Source organism: Triticum dicoccoides, chromosome 7A (assembly GCF_002162155.2).
Source record: "Triticum dicoccoides isolate Atlit2015 ecotype Zavitan chromosome 7A, WEW_v2.0, whole genome shotgun sequence".
In the NCBI taxonomy this organism is placed as follows: Eukaryota; Viridiplantae; Streptophyta; class Magnoliopsida; order Poales; family Poaceae; genus Triticum; species Triticum dicoccoides.
In genome coordinates, this window is record NC_041392.1 from 293,951,085 (window position 1) to 293,974,825 (window position 23,741).

A 23,741-nucleotide genomic window follows, 5' to 3' on the forward strand; every position below is an offset into this window, starting at 1 on the left:
TTTTTTAGAATTATTTTTTATACCTAGGAGCACGTGTAGAGACGGGCTCTTGCAGAGCCCACTCCTTGACTTTGTCAATGCCTCTCTCTCCTCCACATAAGGAGTACTACTACTTGCTATGCATGCATGCGGCGGGCAGCTGGCGTCTTGAGGGGCCAGGGCGGTGAGAGCGGGCTCCGGAAGCGGTCCGAACTCTAGCATAATTTTGGTTTTTACAGTATTTCTTTCTCCATTGACAGGTAGGCCCGCGTAGATAGATAAAGAACACGAGCTGATGAGGCGCATGCGGAATGTTTGACTGGTCAACCAGACAAATAAGGAGCTATACACTGAGCCAGTGACCGTATAATCACCATATCTCGTATACAATGATCAAAGTGAGCTATCAAGACAAGTTCGATGACCGCGAATGCATTTTACTCGGTAATAAATGACCAGGATTGAAGGGGAATCCAAATTTGCTTCATCTTCTGTCCTTGAGCTCTTGACAAACCAATGCACTATACGGTTGTCCGGCCACTCCACGCCAGAGCTCTCACCAAGCGTCGTTCATGCCACCGCGCCACACACTAACCGGTAAGGCAGCGATGGCATCCCGCCGCACCAAGTTCCTCGCCGCCCACGACCGCACACAAAATGGTAGGGAAGCGATGGCATCCCGCCGTGCCGAGTACATCGCTGTTCGCGACCTCACAACTATGTGGGAGGAATTTGAAGATGCCAAGGCCGAATGGGCGGTAGAGCAAGAGGCGGCCAAAGCCACACAAAGGGAGTGGAAAAGTCAGAAAGCACTCAAGAAAAGAGAGGCCCGCCGCCACAAGAAAGAAAAGGATGCACGCGCTGCTGTGGAGAGGTCGGCGGAGATCCAAGCACGGTGGGGTGTCGCCGACAAAGCCGGGAAGGAGAATGACGGCGTTTGGCCAGCATTGAGAAGTAGTAGTACTAGTAGTTAGTGTGTGTGTGTGTCTGAGTACGAGCATGTACCAGTACTACTAGTTACTACTGTAGTTTTTAGAGCAAATTACCAGTACATTAGCCTAGACTAAATGGAAAAATTCCTATCCTAAGCATCAAATGGCATCTCTTTCTCTATAGGAATTGAGATGCATGCCATCTCACTTCCTATGATTTTCATATTCCTATCCTATGAACGAAAGGAGGCCTCTATTGGAGTAACTACTGTAGCTAGCAGTACTGCTGGTACAGTAGTTTTCTTCAAGAAGCGGAATTCAACGAAGTCATGATGGTTCCTTCGTCCAAGCAACTTCAAAGTGGGAAGTGGGCCTGTGATTTGACGGCTCATTAGTCATTGTTAATGCGGCGCGACAACCTGTGTGACTCCCTTGGAGTTCTGCGTGCATGGCAAGTGGACCAGGATGGTCGACGTCCCACATGTTGGCGAACGGAAGTATTCTTTCCGATATCGAGGAGCAAGGAAACCGCGTGGTATAGTATCACTGCTGATTGGTTCGCAAAAAAATAGTATCACTGCCTATTTATAATTATTTTTTATTTCTGATGAATGCTAGCGTTTCAACTCTTACGACAAAGGGTGCCAAACACGTCACGTGTTGGATGTCCCACACGTTAGCGAAAGGAGTGGGACATGAACATCATGGTAGAGCCCAGCTAAAAAACAACATGGTAGAGCGTCTCCACTTCTTCCACTTCTGGGTCGGAGACCACACGTAGTAGTACTTAGTGGTATGAACGATACAAAGTGCAACCTGGAGACAAAGACACGTCTAGTTGGAAGGTCTCGAGGCATACACGTAAACAAATATAAAAGTTAATGTGTGCCTCCAACTAATATAGTAGTAGTAGAGTACTTAGGCACGTACTCCATAACATCACCGTGCATTGCACGTACAACATTTAGTGGTAGTACGTAGTAAGAGACAAATGTCGCCCAAGAGTTCCCTTCTCGACCTACTTTTGGGTGTTTGGTAGAGTGTATGGAGGGTGCATGAGTCCACACTAGTTTAGCACAAATACACTAGAAGCATGCATGAAGAGAGCATGCATGAAGATAGCATGCATGAAGAGGGGTGTTGAGTTGAGCATGCATGAAGAGGGAACAACTATGCTGAGACGAGAACGCAACCAAACACACCCTATATGCCACGCATGTTCATACCATTTGTGCCTTTCTACTTCACTTACTGCGCTACATTACTCAGGTTCGTACGTCCACTCCTGGGTACATGTTCGTCTCGTAGTTCCAGTCCCACGTGTTCTTCATATAGATGGAATGATCCTTGCATAACACGTGCACCTTGATGCTAGATGTCTCGTGTGTTGGCAAAAGGATGAACAAAGCTCACGTAAAAAAATAGAGTGGAAGAACATAGATTCCGGACGACCGAGAAGGAGTAAGGAACCTCGTGGTGGAGCGTCTGCACTCATAATATTTAATATTATTCAGCGATATAAAATTAACCAATCATCTCCATAGTGGACTGGAAGAGTACGAAACACGGCAGCCCAGTGTAGTATCATACTAGTACATGGCTAACCCACGCTATCACCATATTTCTTGGCTTCCGTGCGACACCTATCTCTAGAAATCCAGCAGCCTGTATCGCTTCTCCCTCCTCGTCTCTATCAAAGTGCGGCGGGCTGGCGTTTCTGCCGTCTATTGAGGTCGGTTAACTATCACATGTTAGCGACATGCCAAGAGCATTCTAAAAAAAATTCCTTTCACGTTCCGTTTTCAAAAACAAAAAAAATCCTTTCACGTACGAATTTGCATGTATGCTTTGAGCAACTTGCATGTCCTATACTGCTCCTGTTTGATACTCTAACTTAGCTAGAGGTTAGACTAACTCATGACTAACCCTGAACTAACTGTAGCCAAAGAGGTGTTTGGGTGACAGGGTTAGATTGACAATAAATGCACTTCATGGAGAGAGAAAAGTGATTTTTCAGTGGTCCCAATGAGAACTATCTCTAGTTAGCACCTCTTGGGTGGGATAGTTTTTTTGGTGGGTTCGGTGCAACTTGCTCCAATTTAAACCATCATGCTTGGATAGTTTAGGGCTATTTGAGCCCCAACTAGCTCAAACTAACTCTAACCCATGGATCCAAACAGGGCCTATGGCCAGTCTCGACGCGGAGCAGTCGCGTGCACCGGGAAGCAGCGCTCTCTCGGCCGTCGCGCCACTTCAAAGTCGGTGCCAGTGAGAGGTCGCCTCCGCTCTGGCTGGGAATTAATGCGGCACTGACGCTCCAGGGGGACGCTGACCATTTCACGCGGGAAGCGCGCGCTGGCAAGGGAGTATAGGTTTTGAACCGTTTCAGGTGTAGTACTGGTAGTTTGCAAAACTACTCAATTATTGCACTCAGTTTCCTAAGAAATTGTGGTAAAAAACCGTTACTCCACAGCCCGCTTCCCTTCTCCTTCCTCTTCCACCGCCCGCGCACGTCCGCGGGAAGCGACCGGTCAACCCTTATATAGGAGTGCTAGCACAAAAAGATGCATGCATAACCACTAAAATTTCCATATTAAAGCGCCGCTCCGGCGGGAGTATGGCGTATGTTGTTACCTTCGGTCGTCCCGTGGCTACCGGGCGACGGCGACTAGAGAAGAGGCGGCGGGAGGGGAATGAATGCAGCTACTGTTTGGGTTCGCCTTCCGTCTTAAATAAATGTGCAGCATCACGTGTACCCGCGGGTGCACAAATTGTAACATACGCGTCTGCTTAAGTGGGCGTCACATAACTGGTGTGTGTGTGAGAGAGATTCTGAGAGACAGAGTGCGTGTGTGCGACTCTACTCTTCGGACATGTACTCAACCTTTTACATCGGGATATAAGTATAATGGTATTTACTTTAGCTAGTGATTTACATGGCCATGTTAACGTGGTTGTGTCAAAAAAATGTCACTTCCTGCTCGTGATTTGTGTTATATAATTACAAGCAAGATTCTCGTGCATTGCACGGAACATCAATATGCATTTTTTTACAAAACACCTGTTGTGATTGACCCATGCAGGAGTAATCCCATGTGTAAAAACTAGTGATATCTCAAGAATTTTATCGGAAAACTGGTATCTCGAGAATGTCATCAAAAAAATGAAAGATGAGAGATAAGGCGAGGAGGAGTGGAGCGTAGTGGTGACTGGTGGTCGGAATGGGTGGAGGCATGGGGATGGACGGCGTCGGCAGGCGGCAGCGGCCACCATGCATGCTAGATTGTTCCAAAGACTTATTCCTTTTTTAATTGTTGAGCAATGAGGTTGCGAGAGATAATGATGTGGATAGAGGTGCCAGTATCTTTTGTAAAATTATTGCAGTTTGCTTTCTATCCTCAGATATAGATCATACGGTCTGTATTACAAGATGGCAGGCACACCATCACCACCAACTCGTTTTTTATAAGGGTACAGATGATAAGTTTGCTGACTACTAAAGTAAAGTGGAATTTGTCCATGTTATGCAAGTAAATAAAGGTGATTGTTTATCATACGGGTAAGGTTGGATGAAGGGTGGTAGGAACAAATGCTCCGCCTAGAGCATGTGTGTGTGAGATGGAGTCTTAGTGTGTGTGTGAGAGAGAGAGAGAGGAGAGAGAGAGATGGAGTCTTAGTTTGTGTGTGAGAGAGAGAGGGAGAGAGATGGAGTCTTAGTGTGTGGGGGGGCGGGCGTGCGTGCTTGCATGTGTGTGTGTGTGTGTCGCGGGGTCCTCTGTGGCGGATGTAATTTAAGTGTGCATGGCTTTCATCATAGAGAGGTGATGTGTAAGGCAGAGGCCACCAACGATGGGGTGCGAGAGAGAAAATTCCCGTAGAGAGGGGAGAGAAGGTGTGTGCGCGTGAGAGGAGTCGACTTCAAGAGAACGTGTTTGTTCGAGAGACACCGAGGAAGACTACTATATATCGATGGTGCATGTAGGCGGGAATTAAACTAAGGGAAGGTCTTACTGGTTTCGAGGATATAAGGGAAGAGTGAGAGGCGGGGGGTAGCTAGAAGGAGATTGTTAAGTGTGAGTGTGTGTGTTTTACCCATCCAGGCGGAAGTTATGTGCACAAAAGAGGAGAATGATTCGATGTGGCGTCAGGATTGAGGGTAATTAACTACGTATGGAGACATAGAGACCTTGAACGTGCATGTGTGAGAGGTATACATGTATACGTTGGATGTGTGTGTGTGCGCGCGCGCATGATCGAGATAAAAGAAAGAAGACATAAGTCATAAGATCAACGACATGGGAGAGACGGATCGGTATGACAATATGCATGCATGTGAGAATGCATGGAAGAAGTCCTGACAATTGAGCATGTCTTTTTGTCTTTAAGAGATAGTGGCGTGGGCTGGAGCATGCATCTATGGCGAGTAGAGGGAGTGAGGCGCAACGATTGTGCAAAAGAGACCAACCTATAAACGCATATGTATGGAGAGACATATATAGTGTGGGTGATAGGAAGCAAGACTCCGTGCGAGAAAGAAATGTTGACGGAGAAACTATAGATAGATACAGAGATGGAGATGCTAGCTAGAGGGACATCCGCTAGTTTGGGTGTTGGAGATGACCGTCGGGTGGTTCAAAGGGTGAAGTTATAGATGTGTGTGAGAGGGCACTTGACTGCCTGAAGAGAGAAACATATGTAGTGTGCGTGATAGGAATCAAGAGTGAGGGCGAGAAAGAAGGTTGATCGAGAAACAGATAAATAGAAAGATAAAGATGCTAGCTAGTGTGCGTTAGAGATAGGAGTCGAGTGGATCAGAAGGCTGGGTTATGTGTGTGGGTGTGAGAGAGATAGAGAGAGGGTGCGTGTGAGTCACATACAAACAGATATCAAAGAGAAATGAGATCCAGATAGACGGAGTTTTGTGTCTGCGAGAGAGAAAGATATTTCAGAACGAGAGTGATAGCTAGAGAGACATACGAGGGAACGCAAGATATCTCTAGGGAGAGAGGGTGTGTGTGAGCGACATACAAGAGAACAATGGAGAAATATGAGACCCTGGGAGACAGAGTTTGTGTTTGTGTGTGAGAAAGATATATTGAAGAGGAAGAGTCGTAGGTTCTCATATCTAAGGAGCAAAAGACATCTCTGTATGAGGGGTGTGCGAGTGGCACACATGGGAATAGTAGAGAGAAATGAGACCCCGGGAGACAAAGTTTTGTGTTTGTGTGAGAGAAAGAGATTCCACATGGAGAATCATAGTTAGAGACACATAGCAGGGAGCGAGATATACTTAGGGAGAGATAGAGTGATGAAGGTCGAGGGAGAGAGTACCGTCAGTGTGTTACGAAGATAAAAGATCATTGTCGACATACAGGTAGCACGAGAGATACCTGAGAGACAATGAATGTGTATAGGTCCAGAGAGATAGTCCTATATGAGCATGAGTGATAGCTATATGAGACGAATATCTGGATTAAAGGGGATTCAAATATTTAAACTGGAGATCACGACATCGATAATATCATAACGCAAATTGGTGTATCAAACATGCATATTCATTTGAATTTGGGCACACGTGTAATGTTATGTAGTTTATCAATATTGGTGATCCATAGATTCTTCAATTACAAACAATGCATGGTTTATATGCAATTAATGTATAAATGGGATTACACTATATGTTGCGTGTGTGAAACACATTATACATGTTTGAGAAGTAAAAAAACCCGCATGAAACACACATTAATTGGAGACAGTTGGCGAGGAATGCATACATTGGATTTCAACATAAAGTGGTTTCAAATATTTGAAAATCCAAATTGATGGATACAACCTTATGAATCTGAGATCATGCCATTTGTAAACCATATTTATGTATAAATGGTGTTGTGCTTTTGAAAGTATATATAAAAAATGATGTATATAGAATGTAATTCCAATTGAAAATGGATCCTGCCCGAAAAAAATAGAATACAAACGGAATTCGAATTGAGTTGGCACGGTAAACGTGCACTCTGCAAAATTTGAACGAAGCGGGGAAAGTTGCAGTAACCGCCCGGAACCAAAATCTGCGAGATGGAAATCACTGTTGCCTATCCCTGCCACGCAAAGCCTATATGCTGGATTTCTATAGGTTTCGATAGGGGTAGGTTTGTAATTTCACCCAAACGTGACGTAACCGCCTCTCACCCGGATTCATACACGGTGGGCGCCAAAACACAGTGTGTCCTCGGCCAAAATCAACTCCCTCCCCGATTCATATTCATACACGGTGGGCGCCAAAAACAAACTCTCGTCGGCAAATATTCGGTGTATGCGAGATTACCGTCCTATCCTCGACCGACTAGTGTTGCTGTGATGTCGTAGAAATTTGAAACGGGGGCTAAGTTTGTAAATTTCCTCGCATTTGAGACAAGCGCGCCCTGAATATATGGTTCCCCCCTTCCTCTCTACCTCCCTTTTCCCCATTCGTACTCCGTGGGCGCCAAAACACCCTCTCCACCCCACCCTCCTCCGTCCGCCGCCGTCCCCACCCCATCCACCGCCGTCCTCCTCCACCATGTCGGAGCTGATACCCCGAAGCCGTCGTCCATTACAAGAGATCGACCTCTCTCATCCATGGCTTCGGACCGGGATCCTTGCATCCTGTCCTCTCGCTTCACCCCCGCCGTCGTCCACCTTGCCGGCGCCGCTCCTACGACTGTCTCGTCCACCGCGCCCCGCCGCCACCGTCTACCCTCCTAGATCTGCTTCCACGCCGCCGACATCCATCGCTACGGCAGCACCATCAAATTCTCAGCAGATGCCTACACGGCGCCGCACCAAAGGCGGTACTCTTTCGTAGCAAGAAAATAGATCGCCACTGCTTTACTCTAATTTCTTGTCTTGGTTGCGAAGTTGCCTTTGTCCGTTTTGCACCTTCAGATCCGCCATGGCACGCTCAACATCATACTCGCAATGCTTATGGTTTTCCCCTTTTATATTCCACACTAGTTAAATCATAGTAGACTAAATTTCAAAATTGGGTCAGTCGATTTTTTAAAGCTCGCCGGAGTTCACCGGTGCGATCGAAGGGGCTCGGGTGGTTGTGGGGCCTCGCCGAACGAAGAAAACTCGACGCGGGTGGGGGTTGGGGTGGGGTGGGGGTGGGGGTGGCGGAGGAACACAGGCGGTGGGGGCCGGTGGTCCGGCCGGCAGCCCGTGCAGTGTTCTGTATGGGAAGAATCAGAGACGAGGAAGAAGAAGGGTTAGGAGACATAGGATCTTCATCCAACCGCCTGAAGGGAAGAAGAAGAGTTGCATTCTTAATGCGCTCTGGTTCATCATGTGTGGGCACTGCGCAACCAACATTTTATTATCCAAAATCTGCTTGCTCTTCTTTACCATGTTCCTCTTTCGTTCTTCTTTAATATGTACTCTCTCCGTTCCTAAATACAAGTCTTTGTATAGATTCCACCATGGACTACATATGGAGCAAAATGAGTGAATCTACACTCTAAAATGTACTTGGATACATCTGTATGTGATCCATAGTGGAAATCTCTACCAAGACTTATATTTTGGAACGGAGGGAGTATGATAGTAGTACAATATGTTCCTTGTACTAAAGATGAGCAGGGACATTTGCAGTGTAGAGGTCTATATGGTCGGTTGTGATGGACACTTTGAGCCTCTTTGATTCATAGGATCTTGTAAACATAGGAATAGGATTTGTAGTGGCCTGCCCACTTGAATCCTATAAGAATAGCAAGGAAATGCGGGGAGCTGTGTCGCATTTGAGAGTTACATTGATATTTACAGTACCGCACCTTCACTTGAAGAGAGCTGGTATCTGAAGCCTTTCTAGCCGTACCGACAATACTAGCACATATATTCCAGCAAGTTCCACTTTGGTGATTTTACTCCGATGCTTAAGGTTTTCCCGTTATATCTACACTATGATCTGTGTAGCTACTTTGTGTCGCACTAGCAGCAGTCCACTCTTGAAGCTAAACACTGCAATGACTTACAAAATTGGCACCAAGGCATTAAGTGCCATTCTGGATGCAATGAAACTCATACGCTCCCCACCTGTTGATTCTTGTTCAGAATATCATCCTAATGACTATTCTAACCTCGAGGAGTCAAAGGCAGATGGCCTGTCCTATTCACCCATCAAGGTGCCTGTTCTAATTTGGCAATGTTTTATTGATTGCGGGTATCTTGCATATGTTGTCTTGCATTTCTTCTACTTTGTTGCACCGCCATCTGCTTAGTTTACTCATCATATATGTCGAGATGCCATACCCATCCATTATCAATACATATTCCATCTGTCATCATACCATGTTTTTCCACTCAAATGTTGTTCTTGTGCATCAGACATCAAAAAGGAAGAGGGTGATTGCCGAACCTGAAGGAGCACCAGCAAAGTCCTTGAAAAATGTGGTGGTACCGGAGAAATCAAACAACACCCCACTTATATTGGTTGTACAACCAGTAGCACAAAACGTAGGACCGACTCCAGCAGACTGTACCCATACTTCACTGGCCACGCCACTAGCCCCACCACATAGGACCTGCACTCCAGCAAAAGGTATACCGATTTCATTTACCATAGCACCAGCTGTACCACAGAAAAATCCCACTCTAGCAAAAAGTACGGCAAGTCCACCGGCCGAAGACCTATCCCAACTGCAGAGACGGCCAATTCCTGCAGATTGGAACCCCATTCCATTTATTCCCAGTTTAAAAGACAATGCTTTCAATGTTGTTAGGGACTACGTGCATATATTCCCATCATGGGAAGATTATTGTGAAGACAAACACCATTTTCACATCTTCCTGTCCAACTTGCGTGTAAATGCTATTATTCATGGCTATTATTTTCTTGTTTTCTGCTGATTGAACACATCAATGATTTACATTATATTGTTGTAACTAGGCGAGGGTCAATCTGGATAGTCATGACGAGCAAAGCTTGCTTGTGCTTTTCAAGGAAGCATTGCAGCAGTATCGGTGTTACCTGAGGAAATCACACTTTGATGGCAAGTCTATAAACGAATTTCTGGTGAAGTCTCCTATGCTAAATTTAGAAGACATTGAATGGAAAAACCTTGTTATGCACTGGTCTTGTTCCGAGGATGAGGTACTGTCTATGAAATCACATCACAATTTGAACTTCTACTTTTCCGCATGTGCGTTACGGATCTTTTTTGCAGGAAATCTGCTCGAAGAAGAATTCCGGTTTGACAAGAACGACAGGATATCGCAAATATGCTGCCCTCTGCTTTGCTCTTGTTAGTACATGTTTTCCTGTATCACTGTACTTGCATACATACCTGGTTCATTATGTGACAGCAGTATGCATGATAGCTTTCTTATCAATTGTTCGCTCCAAATTATCTGATCTGTATGAATGGTTACATTAGTGTAGAATATATCCAATGCCACTGTTTTTTAGCTCTGCATTGTTCTTGTAAGTACATGCTGTCCTTTATCAGTGTACTTATAATGACAGGTAGTTGTTCATGTACCATCACTCTGCAGCTTATTTTCCTTTGCCCTCCATTTTCTACAAATCAGATCTATATTTACTCTTACCATAAGGTTGGTACTAAAGAAGTTTAGCTGTCCATTGCTCTTGGCTGGACATTTTACCTGTATCTCTGCACTTAAATTTATAGCTACTTGGTTATGTAGCATCACTCTTCATCTTATCTTAAATATTCTCCATTTTTTCGTATATTATCACATCTATATTTACTCTTAACAAAATGTTGAATAAAGGCAATGCTTTTGAAGAAGATTCTGTGGTAAACTTCTTGAATTGCCCCCCCCCCCCATCAGCATGGACAAGGCCTTTATAGAGCCTGTCTTCACCAATAATGTAAGTTTGTCCATCTCAAGCCTTCAAACTTTGTTGTATATATTTGGTTAGGCATGACTGCAACAGCTGTTTATTTTTGGTGTTTGCATCAAATTGCTTGTTTAAAGTTTATTATATGTAGTTCATAAACAAAAGTTCGTCCTTTCTCAATTTAAGTTTTCAGTTGTACAACCAAGTTCCTTCTTCATACCATGTAAATTAAACTATACAGAGCAAGTGATCTTCTTTTGCACTACATGTATGCTTGTGTTCTTCATCTGTAATCCAGTGGTGTGGTGAACCTACCCACTATAGCACAATGTCATATTCTGCAATGTCTTAACTATGAAAAATGTCATATCATTCTACAATTATTTAAACCGTCTCTTTATTTGCCAATCTGAAATGGTATAAATTGACAGCACACTAACCATTGATACTTATGAGTTCTTGATCTGTAATCCAGTGGTGTCGTGAAGCTGCCAACTCCTTCACAATGTCATTTCCTGCCATGTCTTGACCTAAACAATACCATATTGTGTTAATGCAAATTTAAACTGTGTCACTTTATTCGTCAGTAAGAAATGTGATGAATTGTCAGCATTGATACTTTTATGTGCAAAACCTGTCATCTGTCTGCTTGTTTATCTTTCAGAGTGAGGAAGATATAAGTGTTGAACAAGCGTAGTCTCATCATCTTGCTCAGCTGCTTGCGCTGCAGCTCCCCAGCAGGGCTAACCTTTCTTGAACTCTATTGCAGTGTTATCAGTTTTGTATATTATTTTGACGGCGTGTTTATTTGCACTGGTGGCGATCTTTGATGCCCAGTGTATGTAATCTGTTGTCTGCTTGTGCTTTATTATCATAGTGGCGAACTTTCATGCCCAGTGGATGTAATATGCCGTAATTTCTTTATTGTATAGTATAGGTTTTTTCTTATTCACGATGTTGCAGTTATTTTACTGTATATATATCCTATCTTCGCAGTAAACCAACCAAACCGTAAAATTACGGTACATAATCATGCAATCACGATGTAGGTTGGGCCTGAAACATGTCGATCAGCTCACGGCCGGCAGCAGCCCGAAATGAACCCCGGCCCATGATTGTGCGAATCATATCACGGGCTTTTAACAGGCCGAAAAATTGTCTCGGTCCTTGTTTGGCCCAATCAGATATCGGCTGCGAGCAGGCCGGGTGCAAACCGGGCCATAGTTAGGCCCAACTATATGACGGGCTTTTAACAGACTGAAATTAATATAGGGCCGAAATGTTAAACGGGCCCTTAACAGGCCAAAACTAATATCAGGCCGAATTACTAAGTGGGCCTTTAGCAAGTGGGCCCAAAAACATAGTGTCCAGTTGAGGGGCCGAATCTGATATGGGCCATAATTAGGCCCAAAACCTCTTAAAGGGCCGGACCTGATCTGGGCCGTAATTTGGCCCAGAACGTGGTAGGCTTTTAACGGGCCGGATCTCATATGGGCCACTATTAGGCCCGGAGCGTGGCAGGCCATTAATAGACCGTATCAAATATGGGCCGGCATTTGTCCCAAAACATGGCAGCCAGTTAACGGGCTGGCCTACTAAGGTCCTCAAAATCTTGTGGGCCTACAGCTAGGCCGGCCCATTAATGTCGGCGAAATCTTGTGGGCCTTTAGCTAGGCCGGCCCATTATGATCCGCAAGAATTTTGTGGGCCTTTACCTGGGCCGGCCTATTATGGCACACAAAAATCTTGTGGGCCTTTACCTGGGCCGGCCCATTATGGCCCACGAAATCTTGTGGGCCTTTAGCTGGGCCAGCCCATTATGGTCCGCAAAATCTCATGGGTCTTTAGCTGGGTCGGCCCATTATGGTCCGCAAAATCTTGTGGGCCTTTAGTTGGGCCGGCCCATTTAAACTTGTTGGGCCGTGCCACGTGTCGACGTATCATAGGCGCCTTCTGTCCAGTGAGTGGATGACATCTGTCCCGACGATGAGCCGACATGTGTTTCCTCTAGCCAATGATGATTTTACACATGGAAAATCCCCATTGGTCGGGGCTATTAACGGGTTATCGGATCCAAAACCCGACCCGATAGCTTAACGGCGTTCCATTATGGTGGATGCCACGTGTCGGTCACCCTTGATGAAAGCACTTCTGTGACGCGCGATTTATCGTCATGGAAGTGGACACTTCCGTGATGATAATTTTGGTAATGTCATGGAACACTTCTACGACAGCACAGGTATGACTATCTTGATTCTGTCATAAATTTGTCATGGATGTACATGCATGACAAAAAAAGCGACCTACTATGACAAACACGTATCATCACAGAAGTGTATTTTTTTGTAGTGTGGATTATCATATGTATCTCATCACTCTAAATTAATATTGTTGGGTTGATACTTACTTTTAATTGGGATTGAGTTGGAGGAACCTTCTCAATGATGTTTCAACTACCATGATAGTTAAATAAAATATATTCCTTTGTTGTAGGGAAAAATTGGCTTTTCACAAAACTTTAACCATAGAGCTTTCCACCAGCCAAATATGCATGTAGTGATAGCATTAGTCAGTTCTTGCTCTACTGTGTTATTTTGCCAGCATATTCCATGTGCTGGCCCATTTTCGGGCTGCAACGTATTATGTTGCAGACTTTTCAGACGAGGAGTAAGGTTCGTTAGGTCGTTGCCGTGCAGCTCAGCTATGCCGTTGGAGTTGATGGACTCACTTTATCTTCCCAGCCTTCCGCTGTTATCGTATTAGATGGCCTTAAGCCATATTTATTGTAATAAGTTCTCTTTTGAGACATTCTATGTAATAAGTGTGTGATTGCTACTCCATTATAAATCCTTCGAGTATTGTGTGTGTCAGCATTACCGATCCAGGGATGACACTGAAGCACAGAGACTCATTTGAGGTCGGGTTGCTACAAGATGGTATCAGAGCACACGCTGAGTGTAAGACACGACCACTAAGCTAAAGCCCTAGATCACTACTCTCTTCTCATTTCTGACTCCTCTCCATTTTCTACTCTTTAGGATGGCAGACGCAAGGAACAAGTTCGCACAATCGGATGAAGAAGCACCTTTTGGATGACACTTGAAGGAAGTCACTAAGTACCTGAACATTGGAATACCAAGCTTCACCGGGACTTACAATGCCACTTTACTAGAAGAGGAGCGATGGATGATTCAAGTTCAAGTTCGAGGAAGGACATTCGCGCCAGTTACTAAACCCATAGAGTTTTCCTTTGATGCACCAACCTGGAGTCTAGGAAAGAGTATGGCGGCTCACATCACCATGGGACGCATTGGAGAAGTTTACCATAAGGAGCTTAAGGATACTATCTACCAGATTTGTGGACGCCAAGATGAGCAATGGGAGATGATCAGCACCAGGAAGGATAGATCAATCGCAGCTTTCATTCAGGAGTTAAACCAGCACATTCGTCGCCAGGAGAACCAGATGTGCGCAGGCATGATAGATCTGAAGAAGGCGATGACAAGGATCACAGAACTGGAGGAAGAACTCAAGGCTACTCACGAATATTATGAGGAGGAAATCATCGTACTAGTGGAGAAGAATGATGATCTGGAAAGGAAGCTAGGAGTATTCATGGGAGACCCCGCTCCAGGAGGAGAAGAGGATGAACCCAAAGAGATTCGTTCTGAGGACTACATCATCATCGACGACACCGACTCGGACCCCGACAATAGCGATGATGACTATGTTGATGAAGCTGGAGCGGACATCATGGAGTCTTCGACCGATCAATATTTCTAGTAGACCACCACATCAGTAGTAGTATTCCACCATGTATATAGTATAGTCCGAGCACTTTCGTAACGATATATAGATCGATTGTATGCCCTTGCTTTATTGATTGAGTGATATGATTGTGTTTGTCTCATGTGCATATGGGTAGTGTTTCTCTCACTATACCTCATCCTATTCTATTCTCTTCCCTCTAAACCCTCAGATGCCTCCGAGACGTGACCCCGGATTTACCTTCCCACCGGAGCTCACTCAGTTGATCCAACAGCAGAATACACTGATGCAGTTGTTAGTTCAGAACCAAGGCAACAACGACAACAACAACAACAACAACAACAACAACAACAACAACAACAACAACAACAACCCACCACCACCACTAGTTGACAACTTAGCCCGCTTTCTGAGGTTGCAGCCGCCGGTGTTTTCCAGTAGCACTGAGCCAATAGTGGCAGATGATTGGCTCCGCAGGATTGGAAGGGAGTTAACCACTGTAGGATGTACAGATGCTGAGAAGGTGCGTTTTGCCGCACATCAGTTGGATGGACCAGCAGCCTCATTGTGCGAGAATTACACAGTCACCTACCCTATAGCCACTGTTACATGGGATCAGTTTCAGCAAGCATTGCGCACCTCCCACGTCTCAACGGGAGCTATGAGCATGAAGAAGCGTGAGTTTTGCAACTTGTGCCAAGGGAACCGTACTGTGGGGCAGTACGTGGATGAATTTAGTAAGTTGTCTCGCTATGCCCCTGACGATGTGGCCACAGATGCCGCGAAGCAGGAGAAGTTTATGGAAGGGCTGAACGATGAGATGAACATGCAATTGATGGTGGCAACATTTAACAACTACCAGGAGTTGGTAGACAAGGCTCTTATGATTGAAGGGAAGCAGCAGCAAATTGAGAGCCGCAAAAGGAAGTATGGACAAGGAAGGTACAACTTAGGAGCCCAGTAGAAGCCTCGTCTAACCCCGAACTCGAGAGGACTTCTTCATAACCATGGAAGCCATAACCATAACGGAGGAAGTTCGCATAACCACAATGGTTCCAAGAATGGGACTGGGAACGGAACAAGCAACAAGCAGAACCGCTCCAATCTAGCCACACCCGCCAAGAGAGATCTAAGTCACATTACTTGCTTCAAGTGCGGGGAGACTGGACACTATGCCACGGAGTGCCCTAAAGCGAAGAATGGAAACGGTAATGGGAGCATTGGGAAGAAGCCAAATCCATTCAACAAAGGATAAGTGAACCACGTTAACATGGAGGAGGTTGAAGGGCAGCCAGACGCAGTTATCGGTAAGTTTTTGGTTAAGTCTTTTACCGCCCTTGTTCTTTTTGATACTGGTGCATCACATTCATACATATCAAGGGGATTCGTGGATAAATTTAAACTACCAACCCAAGACCTTAGGACCCCTCTTTTAGTAAGTTCACCTAGAGCAGAGTATATGGCTAGCCGATGGTGCGACCGGATACCCTTAACCATTGGTAGCCATGTTTTCCCATCAGACCTGATAATTTTGGAGTCACAAGGATTGGATGTGATATTAGGCATGGACTGGATGTCAAAGTATGGAGGAAGAATTGACTGTGCTAGTAAGTCGATTTATCTCACCACCTCGGAGGGAAAAAGGATCAAGTATGTATCTAGGCATGCGCCTAGGAGGAGCCAAGTAAATACCCTCACGGGAGTTGTTCAGGAGGAAGTGCCTATAGTGAAGGATTACCCAGATGTTTTTCCAGAGGAGTTACCAGGCATGCCACCGGTTCGAGACATCGAGTTTTTGATAGAGCTATTGCCAGGTACAGGGCCAATATCAAAGAGACCCTACCGGATGCCCGCAAATGATCTGGAGGAGATTAAGAAGCAGATCAAGGAGTTATTGGAGAAAGGTTACATCCGACGGAGTTCATCACCATGGGGAGCCCCGATGCTTTTGGTTGAGAATAAGGATAAGTCTCTAAGGATGGTTGTTGATTATCGTGCATTGAATGAGGTGACGATCAAGAACAAATACCCACTGCCGATGATCAATGATTTGTTTGACCAGTTGCAAGGAGCTAAGGTGTTTTCGAAGATCGATCTGCAATCAGGATATCACCAGCTGAAGATTCGGGAGAAGGATATACCTAAAACCGCATTTACCACAAGGTACGGGTTATATGAGTATACGGTCATGTCATTTGGACTAACTAACGCCCCTGCCTATTTCATGAGCATGATGAACAAGGTGTTCATGGAATATTTGGATAAGTTTGTTGTGGTGTTCATTGATGATATAATGGTATACTCGAAGAATGAAGAGGAGCACAAGGAGCATTTGCGTTTAGTTCTCGAGAAACTCAGGGAACATCAGTTGTATGCCAAGTTCAGCAAATGTGAGTTTTGGTTGAAAGAAGTTGGATTCCTTGGACATGTTATATCAGGAGAAGGTATAGTAGTGGACCCCACCAAGGTTCAGTCAGTCACTGAATGGTTGGCACCCACTTCAGTTAGCGAGATCCGCAGTTTTCTTGGACTCGCAGGATACTACCGGAGATTCATTGAGAATTTGTTCCAAGATTACGAAGCCAATGACAGAGCTATTGAAGAAGGATACCAAATTTAAATGGACGGAAGAATGTGAAGAGAGTTTTCAAGAGTTAAAGAAACGTCTGACTACAACCCCAGTACTGATTCTGTCGGATATACGCAAGGATTCCCAAGTGTATTGCGATGCCTCTCGCTTAGGACTTGGAGGAGTACTGATGCAGGACGGAAGAGTTGTTTCGTATGCCTCGTGACAACTGAAACCGCATGAGTTAAATTATGCCACGCATGATTTGGAGTTGGCTACCGTAGTGCATGCATTGAAGACTTGGAGACATTACCTTATTGGAAACCATTGTGATGTGTACACTGACCATAAGAGCTTGAAGTATATTTTCACATAGAAGGAGTTGAACCTTAGGTAGAGGAGATGGTTGGAGCTTATAAAGGATTATGACATGAAGCTTCACTATCATCCAGGCAAGGCCAACGTCGTAGCAGACGCTTTGAGCTGGAAGAGTTATGCCAACACACTCATAAGCGCAGGATTGCCAAAGGAGTTGGCAGAGGATCTCAGGGAACTTCGATTGGAGATTCTCCCTAGAGGTTTTGTTGCAACAATGGAAGTTCAGTCTACATTGTTAGGAAAGATTCGAGAAGCTCAGAAGGATGAAAAAGAGATCGCCGAGATAAAAGAGAGAATGAGCAAAGGAAAGGCCAAAGGTTTTCGTGAGGATGAACACGACACCTTGTGGTTTGAGGACCGTGTTTATGTGCCCAATAACACAGAGATCAGGAAGTTAATACTTCAGGAGGCTCATGACTCACCATACACGATACACCCCGGAAACACCAAGATGTATGTGGATTTAAAGGAGCATTGCTGGTGGACTGGTATGAAGAAGGACATTGACGAGTTTGTAGCCGTATGTGATGTATGTCAGAGAGTGAAGGCAGAACATCAAAAGCCAGCCGGATTGTTACAGCCTATGCCGATACCCGAATGGAAGTGGGATAAGCTTGGCATGGATTTCATCACCGGATTGCCCAGGACCAAATCAGGATATGATTCTATATGGGTAGTAGTTGATCGCTTGACCAAAGTAGCTCACTTTATCCTAGTGAAAACCACCTATACAAGTGCCAAGTTGGCCAAGATATACATGACCAGGATTGTTTGTTTGCATGGAGTTCCAAGGACCATTGTATCAGATAGAGGAACCCAGTTTACCTCAAAGTTTTGGAATCAATTGCATGAAACTTTGGGAACCAGACTGGAGTTCAGTACAGCTTTTCACCCGCAAACAAATGGACAGACCGAGAGAGTCAACCAGATTCTGGAGGATATGTTGAGAGCTTGTGCACTAGATTATGGATCTAGTTGGGATGACAACTTGCCCTACGTAGATTTCTCATACAACAACAATTACCAGGCCAGTTTGAAGATGGCACCTTTCGAAGCCTTGTACGAAAGGAGGTGCGGGACACCGTTGTTGTGGGATGAAGTTGGAGATCGTCAGTTGTTTGGACCAGATTTGATTAAGGAATCAGAAGAGAAGGTTAAATTGATTAGAGATAGACTGAAGGTAGCTCAGTCCCGACAGAAGAGTTATGCAGATTCAAAACGCAAGGAGGTAGTCTATGAAATCGGAGACAGAGTGTATCTTCGAGTATCACCACTCCGAGGAGTTAAGCGCTTTGGAGTTAAGGGAAAGTTAGCGCCATGTTTTGTGGGACCATACAGAGTTTTGGAACGTATGGGAGAAGTTGCTTATAAGTTGGAATTACCCGAAGGATTGTCAGGAGTTCACGATGTGTTCCATGTTTCTCAGTTGAAGAAGTGCCACACAGAGATGGCTGACATTCCTCTGAGAGATACAATACCACTAGAAGCGATTCAGTTGGATAATGATTTGACTTATGAGGAGAAACCAGTCAAGATTCTCGAGTTTGCCAGTCGGGTTACCCGCAGCAAGGTTATTAAGTTTTGCAAAGTTCAGTGGAGCCACCATACCAAGGACGAAGCCACCTGGGAACGAGAGGATGATCTTCGCAAAGACCACCCACACCTATTTTCTAGCCAATCCGAATCTCGAGGGCAAGATTCAGCTTAAGGGGGGTAGGATTGTAACATCCCAAATTTTTAATTTGGAATGCTATAAATTAGGTCATCATTGCATATCATATTTTATTGCATTTTGGCCCGATCCTCGAAATCCTAAGCAACTCAAGGACCCTCGGAGAGAGAGTTGGGTATTTTACTGTTTTCATATTTAAATTTTATCAAATATTGAAACGAGGATTTTTGGTTTTAATTATTTTTCTCTCCAAAAATATTTCATGTTAAAATATATGAGAGGAGATAATATGACTTCTCCAAAAGAAAGAAATATTGGAGGAAAAATATTAAAATCAAATATTTGCTTTTATTCAGATTTTATTGCAATTTTATTTGCATTGGAAAAATTGCACGTTTTCAAAATTGCATTTTAGGGCCAAGAAAATGTTCATCTTGTTCTAAATATTTTATTTAGACGGTGAAAATTTGTTTTGGCATTTTAAGATTTTTATTTATTTTTCTAGGATTTATTTTCATCGAAACATTTTTTTAGAGAGAAGCCCGTCGTACCGAACTGGGCCGAGGCCCAGTTGGCCCAGCCGCCGCCGCACCGCCGTCTCCCTCGCGGAGACCGCGACCAGAACGTCGCCGCCCGCCGAGGCAGAGCCGGCCACGCCTCCCTGCCCCCTCCCGCAAGCCACCTCCCCTTCTTTAAAAGCCGACCCGGGGCCCCCTAGAGCCCCAAGCCGCCGCCGCCCTGCGCCGCCGCTTGCCGCTGCTGCCACCGCCGCCGCTGAGCCACTCCGCGCCACCCTACGCCACCCCGCGCCACCCTGCCGTTACCCGCACCGCCGCTCCGCTCGCCGGAAGCCACCGGAGCCGCGCCGGAGTTCGAATCTCGTCGTCCGGTTTTTTTCGATTTAGGTAAAACCATCGGGTTTTTAAAAAACCCTAGTTTCGGTTTTTTTAGAACGGTTCGCCGGTTTTCTCGGTTTAGTTACTTAGCGGATGAAAGTCCGTACGTTCGTTTTAATGAACGGTGTTCACTCGTTAGCCACAGACAGCGAAATTTCGTTCCTTAGCCTGTTCGTCAGTTTTTTCTTTTTTTGGATTTTCCGCGATTATTTTCGATCATGATTTCTGATCCGATTTTTGTTTTAGTTTATCTTTTCGCTCGTTTATCGGTATCAGGCGATTCAAGCGCCTAGATCTTCGTCTCGAAGCCCACTTTCCGTTTAACCAACTTGAACAAGATTTTGATACAGTAACATTCGACTTTAGTCCAGATTAGTAATTGGATCTTGTTTCTTTCGCAGTTTGAGTTTCGTTGCTCCGTTCGATTTGATTCTTTTTGCAAACCAGAGTTCTTAAATTGAACTTTCTGGTTAGATCTTATTATTCGTGTTTTACCTGTGCGTCTTTGCTTGATTGCTTATGTATGCTATTGTTTGTTTGCGATAGAACACTCGGTGTGCGAAGCGTGCTACTACGAGTCTCTAGGTTTTGCGGATCATCAGCAAGGCAAGTAACACTTTGATCATACCCCTTTATCACCTAGTTTTTATGCATTAGTTTCAACCCTCAAACATTGCATGGTTAGGACTTGATAACATGTGGGATTGGGAAGTAGTTGATGAGGTAGAACCTATTGCCCTGTTATTATCAAACCCTTGGGAGTTACTTCTACGTATTGCTTATATTGCCATGCTATGCTCATAGACGTGGTTTGGGTGAGTGAATCCATGACAGATGTGAGATTGTTAATTAATGGTTCAACTTAAGGTGGCAACTTTAATACACATCTTGGTGGATTGCTTGTCGGGCACCTAGAGAATCCAGTGTTGTCCTAGGATATCCCGGAGTACCCATGTGATAATCCTAAGGTCCGCCACCTAGGCTCAAAGGGAACTAAGATATTTCATGCTAGAAACTTCCGTGTGCAGCCACAAGCTATTATGGGCTCTAGCATAGTTGAGTAAGTTGCATGACCTCTTCCAGTGGTAGGCTAGCAGATGTAGAGGGATGTAGGTTGGTACTGTCTACCCAGGGTTAGAGCTAATGCTTCTGAAAGGCTGTGTCTCGGTCATCCATGTCTCAAACACCAGGTAGTGCAAGAAATCCAACGGAGGAGATCAAGTCTTCTGGGGAAAAGTGCGCAAACCTCTACAGAGTGTACAAACTAATCATGGTTAGTCGTGTCCCCGGTTATGGACATCTTGAGTATCTAGTACTTGGATTATCATATGTATCTCATCACTCTAAATTAAAATTGTTGGGTTGATAATTACTTTTAATTGGGATTGAGTTGGAGGAACCTTCTCAGTGATGTTTCAATTACCATGATAGTTAAATAAAATCTATTCCTTTGTTGTAGGGAAAAATTGCCTTTTCGCAAAACTTTAACCGTAGAGCTTTCCACTAGCCAAATATGCATGTAGTGATAGCATTAGTCAGTTCTTGCTCTACTGTGTTATTTTGCTAGCATATTCCATGTGTTGGCCCGTTTTCAGGCTGCAACGTATTATGTTGCGGACTTTTCAGACGAGGAGTAAGGTTCATTAGGTCGTTGCTGTTGTAGCTCAGCTATGCTGTTGGAGTTGATGGACTCACTTTATCTTCCAAGCCTTCCGCTGTTATCGTATTAGATGGCCTTAAGCCATATTTATTGTAATAAGTTCTCTTTTGCGACATTCTATGTAATAAGTGTGTGATTGCTACTCTGTTATAAATCCTTCGAGTAATGTGTGTGTGTGTGTGTGTGTGTGTCAGCATTACCGATCCAGGGATGACACTGAAGCACAGAGACTTGACCGTTTGAGGTCGGGTCGCTACAGGTTAGCCATGGAAAGTGAAAGTATGGTGGAAAAAGGAATAAACTTTATTTTCTATTTGGGAACCGCCTATGATATATTTAGCATGGAAAGTGTTGGGAACTCTAAGTCGTTTTCGTTGGTGGGATGGATACACCTCCCAAAATGTTTTTATCTCTAAGTTTTTCGCTTTGAGCTCTAGCACCTCTACAAATCCCTACTTCCCTCTGTGAAGGGCCTTTCTTTTACTTTATGCAATTTTTATTTTGAATTTTAGTCTCCATCTTGTCTTATAAAAGCACCAACTAGGAGGAAATATGATCGTACTTGAGTATTGGATGTAGCTAATATGCGAGGTGTTTCATGAATGGATCAATGGTTGAGTATGAGGGGCTAGGGATAGCTTATTTTAGCGTTGATATTTTGAAAGACATGGTTGCTTCTTGATATGTGTCGGTATCAAAGCCGGTGGATCTCGGGTAGGGGGGTCCCGAACTGTGCGTCGCGGATGGTAACAGGAGGCAGGGGACATGATGTTTTACCGAGGTTCAGGCCCTCTTGATGGAGGTAAAACCCTAAGTCTTGCTTGATTATTCTTGATAATATGAGTAGTACAAGAGTTGATCTACCACGAGATCGGAGAGGCTAAACCCTAGAAGCTAGCCTATGCTATGATTGTATGTTGTCCTACGAACTAAAACCCTCCAGTTTATATAGACACCGGAGGGGGCTAGGGTTACACAAGGTCGGTTACAAAGGAAGAGATATACATATCTGTATTGCCTAGCTTGCCTTCTACGCCAAGTAGAGTCCCATCCGGACACGGGATGAAGTCTTCAATCTTGTATCTTCATAATCTAACAGTCCGACCAAAGGATATAATCCGGCTGTCCGGATACCCCCTAATCCAGGACTCCCTCGGTAGCCCCCGAACCAGGCTTCAATGATGATGAGTCCGGCGCGCAGTGTTGTCTTCGGCATTGCAAGGCGGGTTCTTCTCCAAATTTTGAATGTTTGTTAAGCAGTGTCCGGTCCCATAAATGTTGAACCTCTTGGCTTCCGCGCCCAATAAGGGCTATCTCCCACGCGTCGAATGAATGCGAGGCGCCAGGGTGTTTTTACATTCGCCCCCCTAGCCAGATAAATAAATTGTCTATTAAAGGGATGGGGATTCTTAGATCCAATCCATACCATCCTCCCCCAGCGAGAATCCATCGGAGCGTGCTTCGGAAAAATCCACTCCAGCATGGCCGACCTCCGCAGCTCCTCCTCCCGCACCCGTAGCCCTAGATGATTGGGAGAGGTGTTCAGTCCCACACAGTCGATTAGTCGAACTGTAGACCAAGGGATTTCTCCCTCCGGCGTATATGGTGCCCATCCGAGCCGGGCTCGCCACCTATAATGGCGGGGAGCAACCGGAGAGCTTCCCAAGCCCCTCTATGGGGAGCGGGTATGCCTTGTCCCTTATTTATTGAGGGGACTCGGATTTCCGATTCATCCGTTCCTCTACGGGCTCCTGGAGTTTTACGGCCTCCAACTGCATAATTTCACGCCTGCTTCCATTTTACACATCGCCGGCTATGTTTCCCTCTGTGAGTTATTCCTGGGCTGCGAGGCTCATTTCGAGTTGTGGAAAAGGTTATTTTGCCTCGTCCCTCGCACATAGAAGGGGTCACTTTATCAAGTGGGCGGAGCCGAAATATGGCGCATCACCGAAACCGGATACCTGTCCGGTACTCCGAAGAAGATGTCCGAAGACTGGCCTTCGGAATGGTTTTATATGGAGGACATCCCCCTTCCGGATCCTATTCGGC